Source organism: Mauremys mutica, chromosome 9 (assembly GCF_020497125.1).
Source record: "Mauremys mutica isolate MM-2020 ecotype Southern chromosome 9, ASM2049712v1, whole genome shotgun sequence".
NCBI lineage: Eukaryota > Metazoa > Chordata > Testudines > Geoemydidae > Mauremys > Mauremys mutica.
The window spans coordinates 20,359,850-20,384,513 of record NC_059080.1 but is presented as its reverse complement, the minus strand read 5'-3'; the positions used below and the strand labels follow the sequence as shown (position 1 = coordinate 20,384,513).

The 24,664-nt window shown below is 42.6% G+C and overlaps 1 protein-coding gene and 1 long non-coding RNA gene across 5 annotated transcripts in view; one reads left to right on the top strand and one right to left on the bottom strand.

Moving 5' to 3' along the window:
* Positions 1-17,728, top strand: part of LOC123377725 — an 85,632-nt gene extending 67,904 nt beyond the window's left edge. For 2 of the 4 annotated variants that reach the window (XR_006582288.1, XR_006582290.1), the window contains 2 exons: positions 2,727-2,887; positions 11,667-12,449. This is a non-coding gene — a long non-coding RNA (uncharacterized LOC123377725). Of the gene's footprint in view, positions 1-2,726; positions 2,888-11,666; positions 12,450-14,993 lie in introns of those variants that run through there. The other 2 variants (XR_006582289.1, XR_006582291.1) reach the window with 2 other exon arrangements.
* The window catches only part of NEXMIF (neurite extension and migration factor), a 242,446-nt gene that overhangs the window by 23,452 nt on the left and 194,330 nt on the right, over positions 1-24,664 (bottom strand). The window lies entirely within an intron of this gene.

Genomic DNA, 24,664 nt, shown 5'->3' with positions numbered 1-24,664 from the left:
CAGAGAGCAGAATTTGTCCACTTGCTTAATTCCTCACGAAGATGCCACAGTTTATTTTGCTTCTCCTCTACTAGACTCAGTGAGGCACTTGTTTTCCCAAGTGCAGCGCCTGAGTGTCCTTGACAGATATACACATGGAGAGGACTACTGCCCTCTCGGACTGGGAGGGTCAGTCACTTCTTTGCTCCAAGGCTTCAGTGTCCCAATAGGGGAAATGGGCAGGCTAGTGGCACGGGCAGGCATGCCAGGGTGAGGCAAAGGAAGCACCTCTTTTCCAGCCAGCTCTTGGTCCCACAGTGATTCACCAGAAACACATGAGATTGCTTGGGATTATGTGATCTTGTCTGTGGAAACCCCAGTTCTGCTGGGAGTCCTTGGATGATGATTGGGCAGGAGGTTGCCCGGTGTTAGAGCTGGTTCATGGGCAAAAGACCTCTGCACAGATGGCCCTGATCTCTTGTAGATCTTCGAGGATTCTCCAGGTTCACTGCTGGGCCCTGCGGCCTGTTCCACAAAGGGCAAAACCTGCTCTCTCAAATGACTGACTGGGGACAAATAATGCAATGGGATCTTTGGAGAGATTTCTCCCTCCTCCCGCCGAGGCCCCTCCAGCAGGTTTTACAATGGGAGGAGGGGTGATCTGGCTCACAGTATTTCCAGGCACAGCAGTGCTGGTCTCGGGGATGTCTTGCAAGTGCGTACAGTGGATGAAGAAAAAGAAAACCAATAGCCATGTCATCTAGCGTCTGGCTGCTGATATGTATGTCCACAGCTTGATGAAGATCTCCTGACTCAACTTTCCCATGTGCCAGCATTATCCTCTGAGGCCAAATACACCTCCAAGCATGGAAAAATCCATCCTGTAAAATAAATATTCTACTGTGGGTATGAACTGCCTGGAAAATGGAAACTGATCTATAGCTATCAAGTCAGCTTTATAACTAGAGATAAGATACACATACCTATATACACACAGAGGCCAAAAGTAGGTAGGTAGATGATGGGGTGGTGATAGATCCATAGTTAAGGCTGCAACAGGGTTTTAGTTTAAAGCTGAATATATGGAGGGTCAGTAGCCCTCAGATGAGACCCAGCATAGCAATTCCAATATTCAAATACCTATTGAAGTGTCCACTGCTTGTGTCTGTTGTGGATGGCGAGGCTTGCAAGAGACACAGTAGCCAAAATTGAGGGAAATATTTTTTATGGAGAGGAGGAGAAAAAAACACCACCATGGGAGATTGGATTTTCTGCAACAGAGCTGTAAATAAGTGCAAGTGTTGGAGCGAGGTTTGTATGTGCAGTTAGGTCTTAGAGAAAAGCTCCAGAGAAATTAATTACATGTCAAAGCCTCTGACAGGACTTACAAGAATTAGGATACTTTTGAATGAAAACATATACTTTAAAAACCACACCAAGTAAATGTCTCTAAGATATTTATACACTGTAAAGTAACAGACCAAGAGAGCCCAGGTTTCCCCACAGTAAAACCAGACACAGCACACTCTGTGTTCTCATTAATAACAAAGTTTTCCCTCTTCTTGGAGTGCTGTATTCATTAGGCCTTTCACAGAATAAAAAACATGAATTGCAAAGCTCTCTCTAGCTAGGGCTCTAGGGCAGGTGCTTCTTCTGCAGGCATCAAACTGTAGCAAGTGAAAAAAGAAACAAAGCAGTCCAAAATATAGATACATTTCCTTCCCAGCTATGAGGGCTGGAGTCCTTCTCCTAAACTTTCCCTTCCTAAGCAAAGTCAGCATATTTTATACCTCCTGCTAGGTTAGCTGAAAGGGTAGCAAGGGCCATCTGCCAAGCAAATCAAACTTCAAACCCTTTTGCTGGATCTGGAGATGTTCCCGTGGAACATACAGGATACTGAATTCATTTCAGAGAGCATCTTGGGGCAATCGGCTACCAACCCTGAACTCCAACGTACCCTTGTACTCAAAGAACCAGTCCTAGACACTGAATGACCTTATTTTCCTTGTAATTTCTAAGGCTGTCATAATCATCCTTCAACTACTTCAAGTATTCTACTTGATCCTTGATATTTATAATAAACTGATATCTTATGTGTTACTATATTTAATATTTTTATTGCCAATAGACAGGGGATCTCAGTCTGTCATTTGTTCCATTCCAGGGTACCTTAAAATGCCTAGTATAAAAGAATCCACTCCTAATAGAGGTGGAAGAAATAAAAATGGATGCCCTGGAACTGGAAGTACTTCTTCTGCTTGCTTTATTTTACCAATGGTGTTGGCTTTATTTATAACAGAGGTACCCACATTTTCCCCAGCAACTTGCCAGGAACCAGAGGACCCAATAAAATCGAACAGATTGCACCCCCCCCCCCCCGCCATCTTTAACAAGATGATCCAGACTGCAGAAAATACAGGTTGCAACATCCATTTTAGCCCAGCCATTCAGATCAGAATGAACATAGTGTACTAGGAACAGTAATCTCTGTAGCCAGCATATCTCTGTTAAAGCTTCGTCCATCCATAGGCTGCATGGTAGAGCACCGTAAGCCACCTTTTGGCTACCTGATACACAACTTTGAATTGCAGTGATTCTGGAGCATGAAGACAACCTTATAAAGCAGGAGAGCTGTTTGTGTGTAAAGTTGCTATACTTGTGACTCATGATTTGATATAATTTTCGTTACATGATCATGTAGCATTTCTCAAATAATACAATATCCTACTTGTTCCCTATAACCTTAGGCACACAGGAAGCATCTTGCAGCAGTGTGCATGCCAGACAAAAAGAATCCACAAGAATCTTGTATAGGAAATGCATACAATATTCATCAGATTATGCATACTTTCAACCCAGAGAAATAGCTTCAGTTTAGATGACATAGTTGGGCCAACAGAATTTACAGGTAAGGTAGCTTCACAGTCTTATCCCCTGAACTAAATCTGAAGAAGGCTATGCAGCTGACTGAAAATTCCTTTGCAATCAGGTATGTAAGGTAAATTCATGGATGCTAACAAAATGATTAAAATCCATTCTTAGAGCAGAGGTGGCCAACCTGAGCCTGAGAAAGAGCCAGAATTTACCAATGTGCATTGCCAAAGAGCCACAGTACCATGTCAGCAGCCCCCCGTCAGTTCCCGCCGCCCCCAGTGTCTCCCACCCGCCAGCAGCACCGCCGATCAGCACCTAACCTTCCATCCCTGCGCCTCCCGCCCACCACGATCAGCTGTTTTGTGATGTGCAGGAGGCTCGGGGGGAGGGAGGAGGAGCAGCAAGAGCACGGCAGACTCAGGGAAAGGGCCGGGGGCTTTGAGGGAAGGAGTGGAGTGGGGCCGAGGCTTGGGGCAGAGCAGTGAGCACCCTGTAGCACACTGGAAAGTTGGCGCCTGTACCTCCAGCACCAGAGTTGGTGCCTATGCAAGGAGCCACATATTAACCTCTGAAAAGCCGCATGTGGCTCCGGAGCCACAGGTTGGCCACCCCTGCCTTAGAGAGAAGAGAATTTATCATATCTTATGAAAACTAAGTCAATAAAGATCAGATGCCACACATTTTTATGTAATGATGCAGAAAAATGTTGCTTTATTTGAGGAAAAAGTGTGCAATTGTGTAATTAAAAACATAGAGCTTGTCTACATGAACATATAGTTCACGGCAAGCTGGGGTGTGAATCTACCTTAAACTAGCTTAAAACTGGACTAGATCAAAGCAAACTAATGAACTGTTAATGTGCATCAGCAGGATCCACATGGACAGTTAGTCCACGCCAAGCTAGTGAGCGCTAGATTCACAACGTAACTTGCTACAAAGTGTATGTCTGGGTAGCCAAGCCCTTGTAATACAGACACATGACGGAGCAGAGTTAAAATTGTGCGTGCACTTTAACTTTAGCATTTCCTGACTTTTGCGTGCTTAACCGTACAACTTTCACGATAATTAAAATTCCCTACAAAAACTGACTTTAAAACACATGTGCAGGCAGATTTGTTTAGTGGGTTCACTGCATTTGTAAAACAAGAAGAGTTCTTACAGGGCTGTTTTTCACACACTCTCGCTGTTCCATTATTCCATTCATGTTTAATAAAGCAGTGGGCATTTGCTTTTGAGAATTGGTTCATTTTTTAAAATTCCCTAACAGCTCTATTCACAAATTTACGTACCTTGGCGATTCACCCAACTAGATGAAAATGTCATAATGAGATATAAAGACGTGTCACTTAATTTTCTCTTTGAAATAATTTTGGTTCAGCCAGATTTTAAAGTCTGTTTTTAAGGCAAAATACTGTGTTAGGGCAGATTGTAGCCTGTAAGATATCAGTCCAGCTCGCCATCTGTATCCAGGTAACAATGTGGAATGCAAATATTTAAGGGGGAGGGAGGAGAGAATCTGGACAGCTGCCCCAACTGCTTGGGAAGCAATGTTTAGTTAAGTCTCAGATATCACTGAAAGAAGATGTGGAGATGTCACCCTGTAGCTGAAACATTTTCTGCAAGTTAAATATTCATCCCTGGGTCTCAGATGTGGAATCCAAATGCGCTGGTACTGCTCTAGCTTTAGACAATGTGAGATTCCTTTCTGTGAATCTGAGTGCCTCCTCATCAGCCTCCTTTCATTCATAATCATAGGAATGTCACTGAATATTGGTCATATCCACTGCTGAATCCCCAAACGATAATACTACGATCTGAGAATCTCAAAAAGTGTCCCCGCGTTAATGAACTGAGCCATAAAACAACCCTGTGGAGCCGGAAAACAGTATCATCCCCATTTTACAGATGGGGAAACTGAGGCACAAAGTAGGGACGTGACTTGCCCAAGAACACACAGTAGAAGAGCAGCAGATCTGGGTGTAGGACTCAGAAGACCACTAGACCACACTGATTTTCAGATTACCTTTTCTAGTCTCACCGAATGGCTAATTTCCAGAATCACTATGTATGCTACAGTGTGTGTGAAAGCATATACATTTATATGTCCATCCTAACCATCTGCAGCCCAGCCAGTCAAAAAACATTCATCTCTTCACAGCAAGAGAACTAGTGACATCATGGCTATGTCTTCTGTGGGCAGTGCCCTTTTCTGGGGGTCTAGACTCCTTCGATTTAGGTAACAAAAGAGATGTCTGATGCACTAAACTCATTATCTTTCATGAGCCACAGGTACACAGTTTACTGTTAAGCTCTGAGCCTGAGAGAGCTCTTAGTTGTCTAAAATGCCTGCCTGGCTAGCAGTGCACCTTCCTTTTTGTGTTGGTGGTGAGTAGGCGGTTCCTAATGAGCTGGCAAACATCCTTAGCATAGTCCCCTTGTCATCATATCATCAGTACCTTGCGTGGATTCACACACACACAGCTAGTTCACACTGACACTCTGGTGGTCCTATAACCATTTTCTCCCCCACTGACTGTCATTCAGCATCAATTTTTTTTTGTTTGATTAAACTTTTTCAAACTAAGAGGAAGTCAGTAAATTTCACCACTCTCCCTATATAAAGCAACAAGCAGGGCGGCGGGGGAGGGGGGAAATCATAAACAAAGGCATTTATCAGCTTTTGCTGGAGGTGTTAGTCTTTGCATATTGAGTAGCAGTGCTGTAATTGTTTCATTAGAAGGACTCTGGTTCTGCCTGCAGCACTAAACAGTGTTTAGAGTACAGAGGAAAAAATACTACAGGCAACACCACAGCAAAGATAAATTGATAAATGCGCCGTGCCCGACATTAGTTAATACATCGCAGCTTTATTCACTTAAGGCAGCCAAAGAATCATTCCTCAGTAACAATAAACATCTGGATCCATGCACATAGTATTGGTGCAGAGCAAGAAATGATGGAATAGAAAGATGAAGCATGTACTGTATATGCCTTACATCGCCGCTGCTACACTGGCAAATCATTTCCCACTTCTAAGTATTTGGCTTTACTCAAAGCAAGCTTTTGCATGTTGGCTGAAAACTAACTAATTTGTCTCTGCTGAGCTTTCTCTGAGGCTGGCAAAGTAGTAATCTCAAGGAGACTTTGCATTGGGTTTATAACAATATTCTAGGTAAGTCAGCAGCACTGATGCAAACATAGGGATTGTAAATATATAAATAAATTTAAAAACAACGTGAAAGATGCTTTTAAAAATGGTTTTAATCCCCTCTTACTGCTGGATGAAGTTCTGAGCCCCAGATCACAAAGAATTCTGTAGAGATAGCATCAAACACAAACTGAAAGCAACCTAGTAAATGTTAAACTAATTGTGAATTCAAGGTTACATGCTGGTTCCCCTGGAAAAACAAAATAAGATCTTGGTTAACTCATCATCTGCAATAAAACTGAATCTGCTAGAATAGCTTGTAGATTCTGACAAGGCAGACTAAACATTTGCGAGGAAAATGTGCCTGTGCTTCAAAGACAGTAATCATGACACGCAGACCAATAAGGCTGATTCTACCTGGTGACTGAGCATTAGTAATCCTCCAACAAAGAGCACACTGGAGCCACAGTCAAACCACTGCTTCCCCCCCACCCCCCTCTTCCCAAACTTATATTGCTCTGTATAAACGGGCATTATAGACAGGGCCGGCTCCAGACCCCAGCGCGGCAAGCATGCGCGTGGGGCGGCCCTTTCCCGGGGGGGCGGCAGGCTGGGACGGCGGACCTGCCGCAGTCATGCCTGCGGGAGGTCCACCGGAGCCCCGGGAAGACCGGACCTGCCGCAGGCATGACTGTGGAGGGGGCGCTCGTCCCGCGGCTCCAGTGGACCTCCTGCAGGCATAACTGCGGACGGTTCGCTGGTCCCGCGGCTCGGCTGGACCTCCCGTAGGCATGCCTGCGGCAGCTCAAGCAGAGCCGCCGGACCTGCGAACCGTCCGCAGCTGCGGGAGGTCCAGCCGAGCCGCGCGACCAGCGGACCCTCCGCAGTCATGCCCGCGGGAGGTCCGCTGCTCCCGCGGCTCCGGGGCGCCTCCCGCGCATGACTGCTTGGGGCGGCCAAAAAGGTAGAGCCGCCCCTGATTATGGAAGAAGGAATGGGACTCCTAGATGAAGGCTCCGAATGGGAGAGTAGCCAAGATAACTCCATGTGTCCAGGGACTCAGACAACTGCTACTAATATGCAGCAAACATTTTCTAACAGCAGTACACATGACACTACCTAACAGTTTTCATTTCCAACGCACCACACCAACCTTAACTAATTTATCCTCACAATAGTTTAATATGTAAATCAGGCCATTATGTAAACAGAATTTTATCACAGGAACATTTTTGTGGGACCCTTTGTTAAATTAATGGGAGGTTGGCTGCATGACACTAGTTTCAAGATGAGGAAACCTTTGATGGATGGAGTAAAACATTAGGGGCCTCCATCATCCTGCACTTTTATGTTGTCATTTACAAATGTGCCACCAAATGAGAATTCTCCATTCACTCAGGTAACAAGGTGTTAGGGTTTCTTTCTTACTTTACACTCTGGGGTACAGATGTGGGGACCCGCATGAAAGACCCCCTAAGCTTATTTTTACCAGCTTAGGTTAAAAACTTTTCCAAGGAACATTTTTTTTGTCCTTTGATGAGTACTGCTGCTACCACCAAGTGAGTTAGACAAAGATTTACGAAAAGAACCACTTGGAGTTCCTGTTTCCACAAAATATCCCCCCAAGCCCCTTCACCTCCTTTCCTGGGGAGGCTTGAGAGTAACTAAGGTGAGCACAGACCAGACCCTTGGGTTTTTATTGGTTCTTTTGGTTAGGTGCCAACTAGGTTATTTGAGCTTCTTAACCCTTTACAGATAAAGGTGGGATTTTATGCTACCCTTAGCTATATGTTTATGACACAAGGTAACTGTGGATGTGTGTAATGTGACAGCACTAGGTGCAATGTAGGGACGAATCAGGCCTTTAGCCTCTAGTCTCATGATGAAAACTCACCTGAGAAGTGGCTGAGTGGTGCAGCTGTACTGTGGTGCATTACTGAGTAGCTCATAGATAGAGAAATTGCCACAAATGCAAATGGCCAAATCTGGAGACAAAAAATCCAGCTTCTAAACTCTAAGTAGATGTTTTTATATGTCTCGTGCATATATTTAAGACCTAACAAAAGAATATGAGCTTCCATTGCTGTGGCCAAAAGGGTGATCATTGGATACATAAATGGGAATCTCAAGTAAGAGTAGAGAGGTTATTTTAACTCTGCACTTGGCCCTGAGGAGACCTGCTGCTGGAATACTGTGTCCAGTTCTGGTGTCCACAAATTCAGGAAGGATGTTGATAAATTGTAGGAGGGCTTAGAGAAGAGCCATGAGAAGCCCTATAAAGTCTACACTTAAAATGTAGGTCAACATAGGTATGATGCTGACAGGTGTGAAAAATTCACATCCCTGAGTGCTGTAGCTTTGCAACCTAACCCATGGGGCAGACACAGCTAGGTCACTGGAAGAATGTTTCCATCAATCTATCTACCATCACTTGGGGAAGTGATATTCCTACAGTGAAGGGAAGAAAAGTTGATGTAGGCCTACAGAGTTACATCGGCATAGCTACAGCACCATACCTATGCTGTTATAGTCCCTGTTAGGGTAGTCATGGCCCAAGAAGCTCCCCTTTAATATCTACTGCTGCTGCTGGGAAAAGAGAGGTGTGAAAGAAACTACCTCTGGTACCATGGCAGCCGAAAGAGGACCCTACCAGCAAAAAGTCTGTGAAGAGGCAGGGATAGAAAGCTCACAACGCTGTATTTTTAATTAAGCTTTCCCACCAGGTGAGTTTTTGAAAGCTCTTTCAGAGGCAGCATTCACCCAGAATCAAGGCACTTCAAGGGATTTAACAAAATCCATACAATACCTCGATCTTTTCATACTGCCTTTTAGGCTTATCTTTTTATTCACCTATCCTCAATTAAAAGGCCTGTGAGGCAGAGGCCTTGAGGATATTATGGAGGCTGTTGGGTTATACAAAATACTGTACAAACAACTCAAGTCCTCATTCAGATTTTCAGAACTGTGTTTTTTTGGATGGTAGCAGCCGATTATATGGGGCTTTCATCTATTCTGAGCTCAAATTGATTGGCAATTTTGAAGAATGTGTTGCAAATTGCTATGCTAATCATGGTAAATCAAGCCATGTAACTATATTAAAATAACATTAGCACTGAGACAGAAACTGAGAAAACCAAGGAAATGCTGAGTTAAGGTTTCTTGCTCTGGAACCTTCATCTTGCCCACTTGTGCCTCGATATTTTCTGCCATTATGTGTTGTGAGATTCTAGAAGGCTGCTCACCAATTCAGTCATTATAATGCTTAGGGCACATAGAATGTTTTACATTTTCAAAGCAGTGGGGGAATATTTTCAGAAAAGTGAGTTTTTGTGACACCCACGATTTTGCACCCACACTTGAATAGCGGGCACCGATCTTGGTACTTTTGCTTCAACCTACCTAATCACAGGCACAAATTAGAGAGTCAGGGGTGCAGATCTGTGGCCACCATATATTTAAAATGAAGATGTAAAATGCACCCATAAAAGATCTTTTACCTGGCCATAAAAGTCGATGTATACCCCACACAGTAAACTCATAGCTGAAGAGTCTGGGAAAGGAAAAGTATTTGAGGTTCCCTTCACACTGAGTTTCCTCAAATTCTTCTGTTGGGGGTATACAGGGTTGCCAACTTGCCAAAGAAGCTGGGGATCTGCCAGAAGAATATTGCAATCTGCATGGAGGCCCTGTATGTCTGCATCCCCTCTCCTGCAACTTGGCAGTGTGCTCCAAATGCTGCCAGGAAACCGCAAAGAGGTGGCCTCCTCTACAAACTCCCCTTTAAGGAGGCTTCCCCAGCATGGAAGGACTCCAGATAAACAGCGGTACAGCCTCAGAGTGCGTTACCTTTTGCAGATTCCCAATGGTTTGTAGGGAGAGGTGTGGCTCTCCCCTGCCCTCCTACGTGCATTCCAAACCCCACAGAGAGTACTCTGCAGGGCCCCATTAAGAAGTGGAATGTGCTATGGAGATAGCTGGCCTCTGCCCTTTCTCATGGGCCAAAGGAGATCAGAGTGTCCCTTCCTCATGCAGAACTCAGGAAGGAACTGGGCTCTAACTAATTCATCTCCATAAATGCCTTTTAGAGGGATGTTATCTCCATTTTGCTGGGGAGGATACCAAGGCACAGAGTTGCCAAGAATCACAATACTTCTATGACATGGTTTGGGACAAGGCTACTCTTCTGTACCTGTTTACTGGCATCAAAGAAATACTGGCTATAATGAATCAAATCTTAGGTCCAACACTACATGTTTGCTGGTATTGCTTAATTTGGTATAATTTAAAACTAACCCAAAATTAAGGTCACTTTAATTCTGAATCAGATTGTCCACACAGGGGTTTAATGCACTCTAACTAGTCTACTTTTAATTCACACCTTTAGTTAATTTGGATTAACTGTCCTGTGTTTCCCTGTGTAGCCAAGCCCTTGTACATTACCATACAGTACTGTATACAAGTGTCACACATGTAGGGTGACCAGACATCCCAATATTATTGGGACAGTCCTGATTTTAGGGGACTTGTCTCAGGTCCCGACCTTACATTGGTCGGGATGCCCTTTGTCCTGATATTGGGGACCGTCCGGACCGCAGCCGTGGTGCCACTGCTCACTGCTTCAGGAGCGCCGCATGCTGCAGGGGCAGGGCTGCAGGCACCGGGAGCAGGCAGAGAGCCCTCCATCCCCGCACACCCGACCCGCAACCCTAGGAGCCAGGGGGACCAGCCTGCCGGATGCTTCCCAGGACAGGAGCCGCCCAGGTGAGCACCGCCGGGACTTCCCACCTCGCCCCCTGGCAGGTCCCTCTGGCTCTTAGGGTAGGGGGGCTCTGCGTGCTGCCGGCCCCTGCATGCCCCGCTCCGCGGCTCCAGCAGCTCCCACTGGCGCTTTTCCTGGCCAATGGGAGCCCTGGAGCTCGTGCTTGTGGTGAGTGCAGCACGTGCAGAGTCTGGAGACTCCCCTCGCTGCTCTCACCTTAGGAGCCAGAGGGCTCCCAGCAGGGCTGGTGAGTGCGGCAGGGTGTGATGGAGTGAGTGTCTGGGAGGTGTGTGTGGGGTGCTGGGCTGTGAGGGTGTGGAGGGCGCTGGGCAGTGGGGGTGGTATGTGTGTTTTGGGGTGCTAGACAGTGGGGCCCTGCTGGGGGGTACTGGGCAGTGGGGAAGATCTGTGTGTATCAGGGCACTGGGCAGTGCGGGTCTGTGTGGGGCATTGTGTAGTTGTGGTGGTGCAGCTGTGGTGAAGGGCACTGGGAGGAAGGAAAGGAGGGAGGGGAAATCTGTGTGTACTGGGAAACTGGCGAGTGGGGTTCTGTGTGGGGTGCTGGGCAGCTGTGGTGGGGCTGTGGGCAGGAGGGCGCTGGGCAGGGTGTGTCTGCCCAGCACTGTGCATTGGTGGTGGAAGGATTGTAGGGGGGCGCTGGGCAGGGGAGCTGTGTGGCGCAGCATGGGCCTATCCCTAACAAGAAGGGGCACACTGGTAGCACAGGGCCAGGCAGACCACTGTGCCTCTGGCTCCGGTCGGGGCTGTGCACCTGTGTCTGTCTCCCCCCCGCTCACCCAAAGTGTCCTGATATTTCACTCCTGCGACCTGATCGCTCTACACACATGGTGCATCTCCAATGAATAACTCCACTATATTGACAGGCTTTCTTCCTTTTCCTTTCAGCAAGCAGTATTTCCTCCCGATGGTGACTGGATCGTTGGGCTGAAGTGGTTCAGCGGCATTAGGTCACTGCTACTACTGTGCTATCAGAGTAAATTTGCTATTGCTCCCCATTGCGTTGATATGCTACTATTTCATTACTATGTCCCCCTTATGTATTGTGTAGCTTGGTGGGAAAATGACCTCCTTACTCTCACTCTTAAGATATGACTGGGTATGAGAGGTGAAGTACTGCTGAATTTATGCTAGGATTTAAAGGGACGTTGTCAACTTGTAACTCAAAGTATTTCAGTTTTTTCACCTCTGTTAACAATCTAACAATACTACAGAAGCGAAAGATTTTTAAGTATCTAATTTCAGTATTATTAGCTCTCTCGATTTTATTGTAAGTTTCATATTTTGTGTTGCATTTAAAGACTCCGCTCCTGGAGTCAAGCAGTTACATGAGAATCAGGTCTTTCCTTTAAAACAAAAGTACATTTCTAGTCCTTGTGGCTGCAGAGAAAAGCATGAACACATGACCCAAATGTAACCTTAAAGGCTCAAAAAAACAGAAGGCAAATAATAAGTACCCAAAATGTACTTTAAAAAAAAATTATGATTAAATTTCATGATTTGTGAATGATCTGGCAGTTGACAGTAGTATTATTTACTGTTAAACATTTATCCAGTTTATTTACTTTTTACATTTCACTCAGTTCAGTGAAACTCAGCCTGTCAGTTTCATGTCTCATGCCTTAGCACGCTGTCATTATGTTTGGGGATCTAAAACTGCAGGACAATGTATTTAATTCTTCCTGTTTTTATTGACAGTCAAAATAAATAAATAAAACGTTTTTGATAACGTTTCAAATTAGATTTTGTACATTTTCTAAAAAAATACCATCTCCATTTTTCACAAAAGGACCAAATCCTTTTTCTCTGCTTGTGTATTTTTTCATACTACAGCTAATAAATAATAATTATCATTATTTTTGTAATGGTTTACTGAAGCTTATTTCAAGCAATACATTCCTGAACATTTTCAAGTTTTTAACATTTAGAAGCTTTCTATTCAAACCAAAAATAAAATAAAATAAAATCTAGAGCAGATTAACAATCTACCCTTTAAAAAAATTCAACTCTAAAATAGCTCAATGGATTGAAACCATTTTTGTATGATTTTTTTTTAAAAATTGCATCTGGGCTGACAGATTGAACACTGAGTTGCAGCCCAATGAAATAGAAATGCCAACTCAATCTTAACCGTAGTGTTGCTACCAGTTGCTATAATGATCTTAATCAAAGAGTATTGTGATAAAAGAGAACTCTGGTTTGACTGCCTTTGGCACGTCCTAGTTATCACAGTGTCCAGATTTCACATTATGCATTCAGAGAAGTAAAACTCCTTCCCAGAAAACTCCATACTCAATTTTTCTTTTTAGTCAAACATAAGCGTATAGCACGTCTACTTTTCTTGAAATCTTTGTGATCACTCAAAATGTTCAGAAAAGTAAATGAATAGTAGAAACCATTGTCAATCCATGCTAAATTCCAGAGGAAATGCTTTGAACAATGACAACTTTATGTTCATTGTTTGTACTGAAAATAAAGTTCTGTTTTATCCCCTTATACCAAAGGGGCAACTGGAGAAATGACAAAAATATGTTGAATTTTGATGTCTATCACTTAATCCCATTCCAGAACCAGAACCAATTTTGATAACAGAAAGGAGGATTTAGTGACTGATGTGCTAAAAAGTATTTTAAACATCTATTAACGTGCGTTAAACTTGCATTTTTCAAAATCAGATGACTGATGATAATGGCTAAGAGAACCAGATTTGCATGGTGAAGACTATCAAACACAAGCACTCACTAAGGCCCAGTACAGCAAAGCATTCAAGAACACATAGAGCTAAGCATGTGAATAGCCCTACTGAAGTCACTGTGACAGGTGATGCCATGGCTGAAGCAGGGTCACGTGTTCTAACAGCTTTGCACTATTCTCCTCACTCATCAATACTCCAGTAAAATCCTTAGGGCAGTGGTCCCCAACCTTTTCCGGGTGGCGGGCGCCGGACGATGAGCCACCGAGGACCATGGCTGGCGGACAAGCATCCGGCAAAATGTCGCCGAGAAGCGGCAATGTCAAGAGGCGTCGCCGCCGAAAATCAGCAGCAGTTCGGCGGCGACGCCTCTTGATGATGCCGCTTTTCAGCGGCATTTCAGTGGATGCTCGTCCGCCGGCCAGTATGCGGACGCACATAGATGCCCCAGCAGGTGCCATGGCGCCCACGGGCACCGCGTTGGGGACCACTGCCTTCGGGAATCTATCTGAAAGGCAGTTGCTGGATTAGCTACTTGTCAAAATTAATAGTCCCTGACACTTGAAAGTACTGTACCAGGGCCGCCCAGAGGATTCAGGGGGCCCGAGGCAAAGCAATTTCGGGGGCCCCTTCCATAAAAAAAGTTGCAATACTACAGAATACTATATTCTCATGGGGGCCCCTGCGGGGCCCGGGGCAAATTGCCCCACTTGCTCCCCCGCCCCACCCCCGGGCGGCCCTGTACAGGCTTAAAATAACAGATCCCCACAACATTCCTCTAAGGTATATAGGTAAATATAATTAACCCATCCTACAGACAGGGAAACTGAGTCGGAGGCTGACTTGCCTAAAGTCACACAGCAAGTCAATGTCAAAGCTGGGATTAAAATGCAAGAGAGGCCTAGTTCCCTACCCTGTACTGCCAGTTAAATACTTTCAGCCATTTAATTTCTTGCCCATCCCTTCTTCACTCCCGCTTATGATTGTAATATAGTAGCAGCCAGAAACATGAAACAGGATCTGGGCCCTGTTGTACTAGTGCTGTAAGAGACAATCCCTGCTGGGCAGATTCTACAGTCTAATTTATGACAAGATGCAACAGATGCTGTAACACACAATCTGAAGAAATGTGGGAAAGAGAAGGAGGGTAACATTGATAGGAACATGTGGTTACATAGACTGGATATGTACAAAGTTAGATTGTCTTGGGTCACTTAAATACATTAGATAAAATATATAAATAAGCAAATAAAAACAAAATAAATAAATATCCATAATCTTTACCTACTATCTAACTAGATATTATCAATAGGCAATAGGCAATTACCTATAGCATCCTGGTAGAAGCCAGACTTGTGGGTTTAACATAATGGAGACACATAATGGAATGCTGCTTGTGGAATACAAATTTTAACATAAAAAATGTTCTGAGGTTAGAGGAATATAATAAATAAATAAATAAATCAAACTAGCCAACTTCCATGGAGGCTTGGAGGTAACTTTTTTTGTATTACTTAAAACAGATACATGCTATTTCAAGCTGGGAAGATGAAGAGAGAAGCCTTTGGAAAGCTGAATGTGGCATGAAAAGGAAGCACCCTCTCTGCTTAAAAGAAGAAAGTTTTTGACATCTGAACATCTATAACATATAGCGCAGGTACCCTGGAAACTCAGCAAGCAGTTGGAACAGTAACTAGGTTGGATTGCAAACGCATCTACTTGGGGAGTTGTTCCCAGTATATCTGCTGCATATATGTAGAGAGTGTGTGTGTGTGTGTGCGTGTGTGCGCATGCGAGCAATGCACACATTAGCTACATGATACTACATATATGCAGCAGATACGCCAACTACTTGGTGAGTTTCCAGCATATGTATGTAAGTCTAACTTACGAACACATGGGGAAAAACAGCACAACAAACCTAGATAAACAGGTCAAAGAGCAAAATGAAAATGAAGAACATCTCGAAGACATGGAAAAAACTGAAGTGCCAGTAGTCTGGGTCCATATTTTAAAGAATAACATTGTTAGCAAAGAAGCTGAAGAGATGATCTGAGGCCCATGGTCAACCTTGGACAGATAACACCACAGGTTAAAGAGAGACTTTTGTCCTCAAAGGACCTGATCAAGGCAGTTAATAATAAACTTAAGTCTGAATTTATTTATATTTTGTAAAATTGAACAGTGAGCCAGCATCTTTTCCCAGGCAGAGCCCCGGCTTGCCAAGATTCAGCACAGAAAGTACTTTTTATAGTCTAGTTGGAGATGCTGCAACTCACTATAATGGGCTCTGCACTTTTATAACCATCTCTTAATTAATGCGACATCTTAGGCAAGTCAGCATTTCCTTCTTTAAATGATGCTATTCAACTTGTTCTCCCTCAATCACTATTTGGGTTTGCAGAAGTACTGCCAAGATCTAACACGAACTTAATAGTTGGATGGGATTTTTTTTTTAAATCCTTCCATATTTTCTGATGACACCATGCTAAGCAAATGGCCACACACTAAGCCAACCCCTTGCTGCCCTTACTCAAGCGATACTACTGACCACAGCATCTCCTCCATTGGCTTTGGTGGAATTCATCACAGGACTTGGCCCAACGGATTTAAACTCCCACAATCACTACCATAGTTTACCACCTCCCTACACCCACAGACTGAGTGAGACCTATTCACTGCTGAGTATAACATCCCATTTTATAATCTCCTGTGTAAGTGTGTGTCATGCATGCACACTTGGAGAGTTCATTGCAATTACCTGGTTCAAATTCTGATATTTCTGCAGCTCTTGTGCCTTCCTTAGACAAAGATGGGAAGAAGGATTGATGAAGACACGAGACTGGGAGATCAGGGTTCTATTCCTGCTTTGTACTTCCTCTGTGATCTTAGTCAAGTCACTACCTCTGTGTACTGTAGTTTCCTACTGTGTAAAATATGGCTAATACTAATTCCCTTCCTCATATTGAGGATTAATTGTATATCAAGAAATTTAATATAATCATATAGATGGCACCATATTAATTCAAAATCCTGTTGGTAAACCAGATTCAGAGCTCACATGTAAATAGCTGCAATGCTATTTCAAATATATCAATAATATTGTAATTTTACACTAAGGAGAACATCTTTGCTTCACACAAACATTCTTACGATTGCATCATGTATATTTATTAAGAGAAGCAAGTTGTACACGTATTAGTAGGCGTAATACGTTTAAGAAACACTCTTGAATAGATTTCAATCCAAAATTTAGGCTTAATAAATACCAGGTTTTTACAAAGTCTAATATCAAGAGAACACTTTATTTTTTATTTATTAGCTTCAATTAAAACAGTTTTTTAATTTAAATTCCCCCCCAGTGTTTTCAACCTGAAAAATGCACCATTGTGCTAGTACATGAGAGCCAGAAAGTAACATGGATTAGAAACTGATGAGAATCAAAAGTTGAACTGGTCTATATTCATTGTCCAAGATCAGTGAAGTGCAAAAAGTAATCAATCAGCCTCAATAGTGAAAAGAAAATTAGATTATTAAAACTGAAAGAGTTTTAAAACCTATCTAAGGGGTTCAGATTTTTAACGAGAGAGTGCCCCTTCTAATCTGATTTATTAGAGTAAGCTATGGATATAGATACTAATGAAGAGGAGTTATTCGCATACAAAGAAACAAACCTTTGGAGTAACATTTCTTGGTGTCCAAAAATAAGGTGAAAAGTAAATTATGCTATTTTCCCAGGTGCCAGTTAATTATGCCAAGCTGCAGTGTCAAAAACTGACACCATCCTATACGGACCGTTATTGTTCACCCTCATTTTCTCCTTTTTAACTCTTGTGTATAAATTACAATCAAGACTCTCCTCCATGCTTCCACTAAAGGGAACTGCTTTAGGGAGGATGCATGACTCGGACTAAAGCCTAGCGGAGAACAATTGTCATCTGTCAAACTGTATGCTACAGTTCCTCAGTTTATCCACTGACCCCAACACACGGCTGGCCTGCTATTTATCACTCCAAGCTGCAACACTATAGAGAAACAAAGTTCAGACAAAGAGAGAAAAATCAAATGTTGCATCAATTTAAAGCCCCCTCCAACCTACTACAACCATCCCTGGTTCCAATAAGCCTATTGCAAATTATGGTCCAAATTCTCCTCAAGTTTACAATGGTGTAACACTGGAGTAGCTCCACTGACACCAACGTAACTGAGAGCAGAATATGCCCCTCTCTGTTTAAAAGGTATTTTACATGTTATCATCCGGATCATTTGACTTTCTTGCATAAAGATTGCTGTAGTCTGTACAAAAAAAAAAATAAAGCAATTATGCTACTTCACTGAGAGCTTTGATTTTTGCAGTTTGGGAAAAATCCTCTGATTTATTGTTAGATTTATGAGACTAACACAGAGACTTGCAAAGGCTTGGAGGTGGAGTAGTCTAGCTTTCAGTCCTGTATGTAAAAAGCAGATTTCCTTAGAAATTCACAGCCTCACAGACATTACTATAGAGGAGCAGGAGACATTTTTGCCCTTTCCTAGCAGCTTATATATTATTCCTTTAAAAAAAAATGTTCAGAGAAATGTGGTGCCTTTATTCCCTTGTGTTGTTTAAACCTTTTTTCACGACACCACACAATGAGCTTTCTTAGGGAAGTAGAACACTATCTTCTCCTAAGACCACAGTGAAGCAGTTACAGCTTCAGTGCGGTGAGAGGAAGGCGCGGGGGGAGAAAGGCTGAGAATGAGTGAGGGTACAATAGGGAACATGAATTACCGAGGAAAAAATGAAATCAAGTGTGAGTATAATTGCAAAGCATCAGCTTACTTCCGGCACTGGGGAAAAAAGGGAATTATATACGATTCAGGAGTATGACAAAGAATCCCTTCAACGAGTTGTCTTTTATCACAACTTCACGGGTATACAGCACAGGGAGAAATTGCATCATGTCAGTAGCAAGTTTATAAAGATAAACTGGCTCTGCAGAGAGTAGAAAGATGCTGGAAGTTACCTTGTGTTTTGTTTATCACACTGCAATAAATCCTCCAAGAACAACATAAAGAGGATATTAGAGATAAAAGGTACAGATGCACTTAAAAGGTCAGTTCCCATAATTCTGAGGCTCAAACCGAAGAGTATGGCCCACAGCATGCAATAAATCTAGAGCATTCTTAGGCAAAGGTCCAAACCTGTTTGGTTTGCTGGGTGTTTGTTCTAGAGACAATGAGGGTGCATAACCATAACACACTCACAAATGCTGAGCACAAACATCAAACAAGGACACTTCATTTAGACAGCTTAGCTCTTCATCTGGGCTCTCAACCTGAAATTTTGCCACCCAAATATCCATTTTTAAGTATGAATTTGAGCTTTCACATGCTGAAATGAAGAAAACTAGTTTAGGCTATGGATTTAAAACGGGGGTCACCATTCCAAGGATCATGAAAACCGTGGACATTTTCCTATGCAATAAAACCTGGAATTTCACAAGATAGCAGTTTACTTTCTGAATTATTACATATCTAATATGCCAACTGTGTACAACTGAGTGAGTGTGACACTGCCTTCTGGGGCTGGCCCCAGGAAAAGAACAATGACCCCCAGCTATTTCTGTCAAAGCTAGAGGCATGTGTTTTTAGAGCAGAAAGCACAGGGTTCCAATCTCAACTCTGCCAGGAACTGATAAATTTTATCAAGTCCCTACTCAGGCAAAACTCCTAGTGAAGGAAAATGGGAGTTCTGAGCAAGGACTAGGTAACGAATGAGTTAGAAAGCTCAGGGTTAGTGCTCCTGGTAATGGAATAAGAATGCAATATTTTTTCAGTGCTACCTTCAGAACTTGTTGAGTACTGTGGTGGTGGTATTTTATTTAAGGTCTTTTCCTACTTGCCTTTGTACTTTCCCCACAATGAACGGCTTCTGGTTTAAATGCAAATAGTGAAGATGTAGTCATAGGATCGGTTTTTAAATTCCAAAAGAGGAGACTTCTAAGTTTATCTCAGAAGGACACTGGAAAGATGAATAGAGAGAAATTATGCAGAGAAAGAGAAAATATTCAAAGAGTAGAATTATGTATGCATAATTGCATGGCTCCCTAGGGTGCATGGACAAGCACATGCAGTCACTTTGTGAAATAATTTCCCACAACTACTGTATCCTAATTATACTGCCCTACGTGGAGAAAAGCTAATTTTTAAACAGTCCTGATGGGGTAACTGGGAGAGCCATGAGGAGGTTTTAACCCCTTATCTACTGCTGCAGGTCTCCAGGCAGAGAAGCAAACACAAAAGGAGTATGAAATGCAAGCATGATGATGCATCTTTATTTGTCAATTTAAAGGTGTCCTGTAACATACAAAAGAGACCCCGACCAAGTTTCAAGGGCTTCTGGTTTCTGAACTAGCTGCGACAAGGAACAGATAAAAAGAAAGGGCCTGAATCAGAACACTGGGCTTGAACTCCTCTTGGACTGTGGAGATGACCGGATTCAGACCCAAACTTTGGCTCAATCTGCTCTCGAAAGACAAGCTAACTTCTGTTTTGCTAACGTTATGTGAAGCCCTGCATGAAATGGGTTGAAAATTAATGTGATGTAGGGGGATGTACTGTCATCTCCTAAGAAGTGAAGTGGAAGGAGGGTGAAATTTCTGGTCCTATTCAAGTCAATGGCAAAACGCCCATTGACTTCAGTGGGGTCAGGATTTCATCAGGTAGATTAAAGAGGCGAAGTTACGGAGCACTGGAAGAAGAAAAGACACACCCTATAAAAGCCTCCTGCAGTATCTAATTAATATAGTATTCTTCCCCTAAGGCCTAACTCCATTCAAGTTTTTATAGCATCTTTTCATCCAAAACACTTCACACATTCTATACCTTTATATAGAAGAATCACTTCATCCACCACTGAAATTTAGCTACCTCTGTGTGGTACAAAGCAGCTGTTTAATGGCATATCTCAATGCTAGACAATGATTTAGGTCAGTAAGGACCTATTTCAATGCCAGCTGAACTCAAGGTATTTTTCATGCTTACACATGAAGCAAGTGGTTCCAGGTACAGACATGCTAAGATACTTCTTGTTTTAATATAGTTATTACATCTTACAGTTTGTACAAATAGGTATCACTACACACAAGCATACAGGATGGATAAAAACACACTATAACCATACTGAGCAAAGGGGCATGTTTTCCTGTGCGTGCCTGTATACCTCCCAGTAAGAATACAGGAAATATGTGTCTGAATTGAAAGCAAGGTACTCCACGTTCCACATAATGTAAAGCTTGCTAACATCCTCCTTCCAATGACCCACTGAGCCCCAACTGTTTATGATAGCTATAAAGTCAACATAGTTCACTTGGTTCATTTTATTAAAAAGCACTTCAATTACTTTAAATTAATTACTTGTTCTATGCTTCAACTCCACATAACGTTCAAAGAGAAAATAAAAAGAAAGTCAACTCCAGCTTAAAATAAGAAAAAGTGAGACAACACGTGCTTCCCATGTTGCCTTTTGATTTCCTCTGAGTCAAAAGTCTGCCATAAACTGCGTTCTATTATTGCCAACTTCTACGAATCTAAGTTAAGTAAAAATATTGCCTGAAATCTTTCAACTCCCATAAATTTTACTAGACTTTTCTCCATTAATCTGACCCATATGCCTCTGTTCTTTTGTGATTTTTTTCAGCTGCAAATAGATATTGCAAAAATACCATGAAGTCACTAAAGTGTTTCAGTTGTTATTTTTCTTTATTGGCACAGGTGTTGATTTTTTTAAAATCAAAATTATAATCTGATGCTGCTAAAGAAATCTTCTCCTCAATTCTCCCCAATACAATACTGCCAAAGTGTGTAAATGTTTGTTATTTCTCTAAAGGACCCCCCCACACACCCACCCAAAAAACACAGCATTAACAAGTTCTGAAGAATATGACTTTAAACTATTCTTTATATTAACATGATTCCTAGATTCATTGCTCTGGGTGAGAAAAGAGAATCTTCTCACTCCCAATTTCATTATTTTGAGTCCTCTGGGTATTCTGTTCTTTGCATTTCTTAAATTGCTCATTTGGGGGAGCTTTTCCCATCTTTTTCTCCCCAATTGCAAAATCCTCCCTGCAGTCTGCTATTTTGAAGCAAGAATTAGGGCTATTACTCTTGGCAATGTAAGCCAAATACTTCAGGTCTAGCAAATGCACCTGTCTATTCAGAAATTCATTCTCTCTTCTAAAAGATCATCTCCAAAATTTCACCTTTATTCATAGATTCATGGAGGTTAAGGCTAGAAGGGACCATTTCATCTAGCCTGACCTCTTGTGTAGCACAGACCATTAAATTCCATCCAGTTACCCCTGTATTGAGCCCAATAACTCATGTTTGACTAAAGCATACTTTCCAGAAAGGCAGCCAGTGTTGGTTTGAAGACATCAAGAGATCCACCATTTCACATGACAGTTTGTTTCAATGGTTAATTATCTTCACTGTTAAAAAAAATTGCACCTAATTACTAATCAGAATTTTTCTAGCTTCAGTTTCTAGTCATTGTTTTTTGTTGGGCCTCTCTGTTAGGTTAGAGAGCTCTTTAGTACCCAGTATTTTCTCCCCAGGAAGGAACTTATACACTGTAATCAAATCATCTCTCAAATCTTTGAGATAAACCGTTTGAGCTCTTTAAATCTTTTGCTGCAAGGCATTTTCCCCAGCTCCCAAATCATTTTTGTGGCTCTTTTCTGTACCCCAGAACTGGTCTCCCCAATGCCCTACTCAGAGGTAAAATCATCTCTGTACTCCCACTCCCATTTACACCCCCAAAGGATCACATTAGCCTGTTTTGTCATGACCTTGCACTTAGAGCTCATGTTGACTTGCTTGTCCACTCTGACCCCTAAATCATTTTCAGAGTCACTGTTCTGCAGATACAATCTCCCTTTCTTGTAGGCAGGGCCTGCATTCCTTGTTCTAGAGCTATAAATATGCATTTGCCTGTATTAAAAAGCATTTTGTTTGAATGGGCTCAAGTTATCAAGTGATCCAGATCACTCTGTAGGACTCCCCGTCCTCTTTATTATTTACCATTCTCCCAATCTGTGTCTCACCCACACTTTTTATCAACAGTGATTTTATATGTACACCCACACTGTTAAGGAAAATGTTGAATAGTGTTGGGCCTAGTTCTGAACCCTGTAGAACCCCACTAGGAACATCCTCATTCATTGATGATCCTCCTTTTACAACTACTTTTTGATATCTGTCAGTTAGCCAGTTCTTAATCCATTTCACGTGCGCTCTATTGATACTGTAGACTGCCATACCTAACTCAGAATGTTGTGCGGTACCAAGACAAATGCCTTATGAAAGTCTAGGAATTTACTCCTACACAGTTATCTCTATCAATCAAACCTGTAATCTCATGAAAGACTGAAATCAGTCTTTTTAACAAGGCCTATTTTCCATAAAACCATATTAATCTATGTTTAAATACATTTGACATCTTTTTAGTCCAGATACCTAAAGAATCTACATCCCAGTCAACTTCACTGATGAAATGCTTAAGTTTAGAGTCATGGTCATTTAGGTGGGCCTGAAATTTCCTTGTTTAATGCTCCAGGTACAGAAATCTCATCAGTAGTATCTGAAAGCAAATGCACAAGCCCTTAATCTCTTATATCAAGGCGCAACTTTATTAACAGTCAATATGTAGCCGTCTTTGAGGCCAGCCACTAGATGGAGACATGACTGCATGTGCTACATCAGTGTATTACACATGCATGTATTTAGCAAGCGCATTTAGGGATCTGGCATCTTCATGATGAATTTTACTCCTGAGGGAATTCTGCACCAAAAAATTAAAAATTCCGCACATAATATTTTAAAATTCTGCAAATTTTATTCGTCAAAATAACACTACATAATTATACCAGTTTCAATTATTTTGTTAATTTATTTCAAAATACCTATTAGCAAGTATGTCTATAACAATACAGAGACACAAAAAAATTCCCCCAGGAATAGAGAGTTAAAGAAACTCTTATGACAACCCAATTCCTGTTTCTCTGCCCCCTTCTCTCCACAGAGCCCAGCCAGGGGGGGCCAAACACCCACAATTCCTGCCCCGCCCAGCCAATACACCCAAACCCCCTACCCTCCAGAGCCCAGCTGTAGGGCCCCTCCTTGCCCACATACTTGCACCCTCTCCCCTCCAGAGTCCAGCCATGCCCCCCACCCTGCCCAGATACCTGCACCCCCGCTCTTCAGAGCCCAGGGATCCAGAGGGAGAAATAGCCTGATGCTGGGGTCCCAGGCTTGCATTGAGTTTTATGTGCGCCGCCATCTCCTTCCCTCAGGGCATGTGGGGAACTGCAGCTGCTGGGAACCCTCTAGTTCCCTCCCCATCACCTCGGCAAGGTCTTCTACGGGCGAGTTGAGCTCTGCCGGGTCCAGTGGCCCCATAGTGGCGGCCAGTAGCATTACAGCCCATTTCTGTGGGGGGAAAGGAAATTCTGCATGCACAACATTAATTTCTGCAAAAGTCTGCATTGCTCAGTGGTGCATAATTCCCCCAGGAGCAGAATTTTAAGCCAGAAGCTCAGCAAACCAACTATAGTTACTGCATTTTTTCCAAGTTGTAAATTATTTCCCAAATTTATATTTGCTTCTAACTTTTCTGTCACTAAAGTAAACCCTGAATTTTAAATATTCAAGCCAAACAGCACAATTACATTTTGGCTAAAATAGCAGTAGCTACAGTCCCTTAATCTTTTCCTGTGGCATAGGGCCATTCAAACTACAATCATTTGCACTGTAACACAACCCCCAGACCGCCACCACTGAAATAAACCTATTACCCAGGTGAATTACATTGCCTTCTACATTTAAATCTTTCCATGCTGGTCACCATAACTTCTGTGTTGGAGCAGCATTCACTGAATACCAGCATTTAAAATCAGACACACCAGCTATGGGACAGTGCATTGTGTATCTGTTTTATGTCATATACCTGGCATGTGATGCACTACTAGTGATGATTCATGCTTGAGAGTAGTATTTGGGTTATGTCCCCCGCAGCCATGACCACATACACTTGAGCAGGTCTGATATTACATCTAAAGACTTGTCCAAACGAACTTTTAGTTTGTGGCAAGCTGGGGTGTGAATCTATCCCACACTAGCATGCTGCATATTAACTATCCATGGGGATCCT